Here is a 7,093-nt window from a genome sequence, read left to right on the forward strand (position 1 = left end):
TGACAAGCCAAGCAATTGTTTCATACTTTTGGGGTTCTCAAACTTTTTCGACTTTCACGCAATACATGAGTGTGAGCCATGGATATAGCACTATGGGTGGAATAGACGGTGGTTGTGGAGAATACAAAAAGAAGTAGATAGTCTCACATCAACTAGACGTATCAACGGGCTATGGAGATGCCCATTAATAGATATCAACGTGAGTGAGTAGGGATTGCCATGCAACGGATGCACTAGAGCTATAAGTTTATGAAAGCTCAAAAAGAAAAGTAAGTGGGCGTGCATCCAACTCGCTTGCTCATGAAGGCCTAGGGCAATTTGAGGAAGCCCATCATTGGAATATACAAGCCAAGTTCTATAATAAAAAATTCCCACTAGTATATGAAAGTGATAACATAGGAGACTCTCTATCATGAAGATCATGGTGCTACTTTGAAGCACAAGTGTGGCTAAAGGATAGTAACATTGTCCCTTCTCTCTTTTTCTCTCATTTTTTATTTAGGCATTCTCTCATTTTTTGGCCTCTTTTATTTATTTTTCATCCAGAGTCTCATCCCGACTTGTGGGGCAATCATAGCCTCCATCATCCTTCCCTCACATGGGACAATGCTCTAATAATGAAAATCATCACACTTTTATTTACTTACAACTCGATACTTAGAACAAAACATGACTCTATATGCATGCCTCCGGCGGTGTACCGGGATGTGCAATGAATCAAGAGTGACATGTATAAAAAATGATGAATGGTGGCTTTGCCACAAATACGATGTCAACTACATGATCATGCAAAGCAATATGACAATGATGGAGCGTGTCATAGTAGACGGAACGGTGGAAAGTTGCATGGCAATATATCTCGAAATGGCTATGGAAATGCCATAATAGGTAGGTATCGTGGCTGTTTTGAGGAAGGATATGTGGTGGGTTTATGGTACCGGCGAAAGTTGCACGGTACTAGAGAGGCTAGCAATGGCGGAAAGGTGAGAGTGTGTATTATCCATGGACTCAACATTAGTCATAGAAAACTCACATACTTATTGCAAAATCTATTAGTCATCAAAACAAAGTACTATGTGCATGCTCCTAGGGGGATATAAGTGAAGCACTAGATTGGTAGGAAAAGACCATCGCTCGTCCCCGACCACCACTCATAAGGAAGACAATCAATAAATAAATCATGCTCCGACTTCATCACACAACGGTTCACCATACGTGCATGCTACGGGACTCACAAACTTTAACACAAGTATTTCTCAAATTCACAACTACTCACTAGCATGACTCTAATATCACCATCTTCATATCTCAATACAATCATAAGGAATCAAACTTCTCATAGTATTCAATGCACTTTATATGAAAGTTTTTATTACATCCCTCTTGGATGCCTATCATATTAGGACTAATTTTACCATGCTGTTCTAAAGACTCTCAAAATAATATAAGTGAAGTATGAGAGTTCATCAATTTCTATAAAACAAAACCACTGTCGTGCTCTAAAAAGATATAAGTGAAGCACTAGAGCAAAATTGCCTAGCTCAAAAGATATAAGTGAAGCACATAGAGTATTCTAACAAATCACGATTCATGCATGTCTCTCCCAAAAGGTGTGTACAACAAGGATGATTGTGGAAAACTAAAAATAAAAGACTCAAATCATACAAGACGCTCCAAGCAAAACACATATCATGTGGTGAATAAAAATATAGCCTCAAGTAAAGTTACCGATAGACGAGGACGAAAGAGGGGATGCCTTCCCAGGGCATCCCCAAGCTTAGGCTTTTTGACATCCTTGAATATTACCTTGTGGTGCCTCGGGCATCCCCAAGCTTAGGCTCTTGCCACTCCTTATTCCATAGTCCATCAAATCCTTACCCAAAACTTGAAAACTCCACAACACAAAACTCCAACAGAAAATCTCGTAAGCTCCGTTAGTATAAGAAAATAAATCACCACTTTTGTTACTGTTGTGAACTCATAATTTATTTATATTGGTGTAATATATACTTTATTCCAACTTTTCCATGGTTCGTACCCCCAGATACTAGCCATAGATGCATCAAAATAAGCAAACAACACGCGAAAAACAGAATCTGTCAAAAACAGAACAGTCTATAGCAATCTGGATATTTCGAATACTTATGTAACTCCAAAAGTTATGAGAAATTAGGAAGTTATAGATAATTTGATTATTAATCCTATGAAAAAGAATCAGTATTTTATCTTGCTTTTGCTAATAACTAAAGCTAATCTCCTGGGTGCAAAAGTTTCTGTTTTTCAGCAGGATCAAATCAACTATCACCCTAAGCTATCCCAAAGGTCTTACTTCGCACAAACACTAATTAAAACACAAAATCACATCTAACCAGAGTCTATATGAAATATTTATTGCTAAACAGGACCTAAAAAGTAATAACAAAAATAAAATTGTGTTGCCTCCCAACAAGCGCTATTGTTTAACGCCCCTAGCTAGGCATAAAAACACGAATATATCTAAGTATTATCATCTTTGGCATTTAAATCTTTAATCACACACTCATGACTTTTAGGAGATTCTTTTGTTTTATAAATGATCAAACTCCTAGGCAAGAAATCAAGAGATTCATTCATGACAATAGGTTCCTTAATAATATCGAGAAAATTGGGGTGAATAATAATTGATTTGAGATCTTCATTGTCTTTACTAAAAGATTCATCCTTAATCTTAGGGACATAAGTAAACTTGGCAATCTTGGTAGGAGGAGGATTTTTAGTAGTTTTAATGAAGGAAAAAGCGGACCCCAAGTTGGTAATGATATCTTCTAGCTTGCCAATTCTACTAGAATCTTGATCTATCTTTTCATTAACTATTGGTTCCTTTTCCCTAAGAATCTTTAAGGTAAGTTCAACCTTAGATCCATATTGAGTAATCTGATTATGAATCTTTTATCCAAATTTTCAATCAACTCAATGGTAGCAATTTTATTCTCAATAATATAAAGTCTTTGCATCACATGCTCCAAAGTTAAAGCAGTACCATTAACCAAAAGAGGTGGGGGCCTAACAAATCTATCATAGCATTATAAGAATCAAAAGTATGGCTCCCCAAGAAATTTCCTCCTGTAATGATATCTAAAACATATCTATTCCAAGGAGTAATGCCTACATAAAAATTGCGAAGAAGTACAACAGTAGATTGTTTTTGAGTAGATCTGTTTTGAGCATTGCAAATTCTATACCAAGCGTATTTCAAATTTTCTCCTTCCCTTTGTTTAAAGTTGAGGACTTCATTATCAGGGGTGCTCACGATAACTGGAAGACTAGCCATGAGGGCTAAGCAGCGATTAAACACATGGGCACACAAAAGGCAAGTGAAGAAGACGAACAGGAGAGGGGCGAAGAAAAGGCGAATCTTTTCGAAAATCGTTTTAGAAGTGGGAGAGAGGAAAATGAGAGGCGAATGGCGAATAATGTAATGCGAGGGATGAGAGTTTATGATGGGTACTTGGTATATGTTGGCTTGGCATATATATCCCCGACAATGGCGCCAGAAATCCTTCTTGCTACCTCTTGAGCTTGCGTTGGTTTTTCCCTTGAAGAGGAAAGGTTGATGCATTAAAGCAGCGTAAGTTTTTCCCTCAGTTTTGAGAACCAAGGTATCAATCCAGTAGGACACAACACGACAAGCCACCGAATACTTGCACAAAGAAACACCAACTTGCAACCAACGCGACAAAGGGATTGTCAATCCCTTCATGGTTATTCGCAAAGTGAGATCTGATAGAGATGGATAAATGGTAAAGTAATATTTTTGGTATTTTTGGTTTATGGAACGTAAAGTAAAAGATTGCAAAGTAAGGGAACGGCGACAAAAATTGGCAAGTTGACGGGAAACTAATATGTTGTAAAATAGACCCGGGGCCATAGGTTTCACTAGAGGCTTCTCTCAAAATAGAGATTATTACAGTGGGTGAACAAATTACTGCCGAGCAATTGATAGAAAAGTGTAAAGTTATGACGATATCTAAGGCAATGATCATGAATATAGGCATCATGTCCATGTCAAGTAGACCAAAACGATTCTGCATCTACTACTATTACTCCACACATCGACCGACTCATGCCTGTATCTAGAGTATTAAGTTCATAGAACAGAGTAACACATTAAGTAAGATGCCATGATGTAGCGGGATTAACTCAAGCAATATGATGAAAACTCCATCTTGTTATCCTCGATGGCAACAATTAATACGTGTTGGTTCCCCTTCTGTCACTAGGACCGAGCACCGCAAGATTGAACCCAAAGCTAAGCACTTCTCGCATTGCAAGAAAAACCAAACTAGTTGGCCAAACCAAATCGATATTTCAAAGAGACTTGCAAAGATATCAAATCATGCATATGAGAATTCAGAGGAGATTTAAATAATGTTCATAGATAAGCTGATCATAAATTCACAATTCATCGGATCTTGGCAAACACACCGCAAAAGAGTATTACATCGAATAGATCTCCAAGAACATCAAGGAGAACATGGTATTGAGAATCAAAGAGAGAGAAGAAGCCATCTAGCTACTAGCTATGGACCCATAAGTCTAAAGTAAACTACTCACGCTTCATTAGAGAGGCAATGGTGTTGATGTAGAGGCCCTCCGTGATCGAATCCCCCTCCGGTAGGATGCCGGAAAAGGCCCCTAGATGGGTTCTCACGGGTACAGAAGGTTGCGACGGTGGAAAAGTGGTTTAGTGGCCCCCCTGGACGTTTTTGGGGTATAAGAGTATATATAGGAGGAAGATCTAGGTCAGGAGGTCTACGAGGGGTCCACAAGGTTGGGGGCGCACCCTCCACCCTTGTGGCCGCCTCGTGGCTCTTCCAACTTGCAGTCCAAGTCTCCTGGGTGTCTTCTGGTCCAAGAAAGATCATCGCGAAAGTTTTATTCCGTTTGGACTCCGTTTGGTATTCCTTTTTTGCGAAACTCTAAAACAAGGGAAAAAATAGAAACTGGCACTGGGCTCTAGGTTAATATGTTAGTCCCAAAAATCATATAAAATAGCATATTAATGCATATAAAATATCTAGAAGATATAATATAATAGCATGGAACAATAAAAAGTTATAGGTACGATGAAGACATATCAGGGTGCCATGGTCATCCCCAAGCTTGAACTCTTTCCTCTCCTTATTCTTCTCATATCGATAACTCCTCGTTCTTCAAACACTTCATCCACTCAAAAGTTAACAAAAACCTTGTGAGATCCATTAGTATAATAAAGCAAATCACTACCTTTAGGTACTGTTGTAAACGCATTCCAATTTAATATTAGCATTATATCTACTGTATTCCAACTTTACCATGGTTCATACCCCTCGATACTACCCATAGATTCATCAAAATAAGTGAACAACACATAGAAAATAGAATCTATCAAGAACAGGACAGTCTGTAACAATCAGGAACTTCCGTATACTTCTATAGCTTCAAAAATTCTAAGAAATTAGGACAATCTAAAAAATTGTTTGGCAGCACTGGGTAAGAATTTCAAGATTTTATCACGCTCCAGTAAAAAATGAAAATTCAAACACTATAGAAAAAGTTTCCGTTTTTCTGCTGCACACACTAAACAAGCAATTTAAACATTCTAAAGCCAAACCATGACACATTATTTTTATAATACAATGGATATATACAAGGGGATACTTATTTTTGAGAAACTTCCATGAAAAAATCTTCATTGTTTCCATGAGCATGAACACAAGTGTTCAAGGTTGACTCTCACTTCTCCAATGCATAACCTTCCAATCACTTCTCTTTTTAAAAAAAGTTTTTAAGAATAAGAGGCAAGTACTTTTTTTGTATTTTCATTCTTTTAATTTTTTTATTTGTTTCACCCACAACGAAACAAAGACAAAAGGGAAAACAAAATTTACTTAGTGAACAAAGCAAATAAGCATACACGGGAATACCAACCCCACGCTATTGCTCCCCGGCAACGGCGCCAGAAAAGAGCTTGATAATCCCCAAGTGCAAGGAATCATCATAGCAATTTCCAAAGGTGGAAGTGACAAGTATGGAGTGTCGAACCCACAAGGAGCTAAAGGTAAGATCAATATTCTCCCAAGTCCTATCTGCAACTGATACGACTCCACGTACACCGAACATTTGCTTCCATCTAGAAGCGAGAAATAAAACTACGTTGTGGGTATGAAGAGGATAACTTTGCATGATTCGGAGAACTAAAATGTAAAAATAGGTGATTTTAATATAGTTAAAATATATTACTATATATTATAAATAGCGAGTGTGAAATAATGATGGATCGGTGTGCGGAATTATCCTAGACAATTGTTAACAAGATCGGTGGTCGTTATTGCTATTTTATATGAGGAAGAGACATAAGCTAACATACTTTCTCTCCTTGGATCATATGCACTTATGATTGGAACTCTAGCAAGTATCCGCAACTACTAAAGATCATCTCTACTCCTAATATCTGAGTTGGTTGAATAGTACGGTTTATTTTTGTCCCACCACTTTCAACTGTTTTTTCGCTGGGGTTTTTTTCCGTCTCCCCTCCCACATCCCACGTTAATTTCTTCTTCTTCGCACTTAAAACCGAATCACGTATGATACTCCTTTTATTTATTTGTGTTTGCTTTGGCAGGTGTCGATTCAATCCAATCATGTAAATATTTGATAATTAAGAATTCAAAACTAATAGCATATACATGAGATCACCTTCCAAACAGATCATCCTCTTCCTTGATTTATTTCTCCCACCGATCCCCTTCCATACTTAGCTTCACTAGGAAAGAAAACACAACCGGTTATTTTCCTAAAATCTAAAAAGTGGCCGCGCACGATTTGACGCGATCGAGCGGCCGGCTGGGAACCACACGATCTCTATCACGCGCGTCCGTCCCCACTTCAGGTGCCATCTGGTCGGCAGCCAACCTACCTCTCCCTTGTTCTCTCCCAACCCGTCTCTCTCTTTCTGTGTATTCTCCCTTCCTCACAGATCTGGATCGGAGGGGGCTCACTGGCGTCTGCCCTCAACGCTACCACCAGAAACCTCCACCGGCTGGCCACCGCGCTCCACCGGCTGAGGGGAGGC

This window comes from Triticum aestivum, chromosome 4A, assembly GCF_018294505.1.
Source record: "Triticum aestivum cultivar Chinese Spring chromosome 4A, IWGSC CS RefSeq v2.1, whole genome shotgun sequence".
In the NCBI taxonomy this organism is placed as follows: domain Eukaryota; kingdom Viridiplantae; phylum Streptophyta; class Magnoliopsida; order Poales; family Poaceae; genus Triticum; species Triticum aestivum.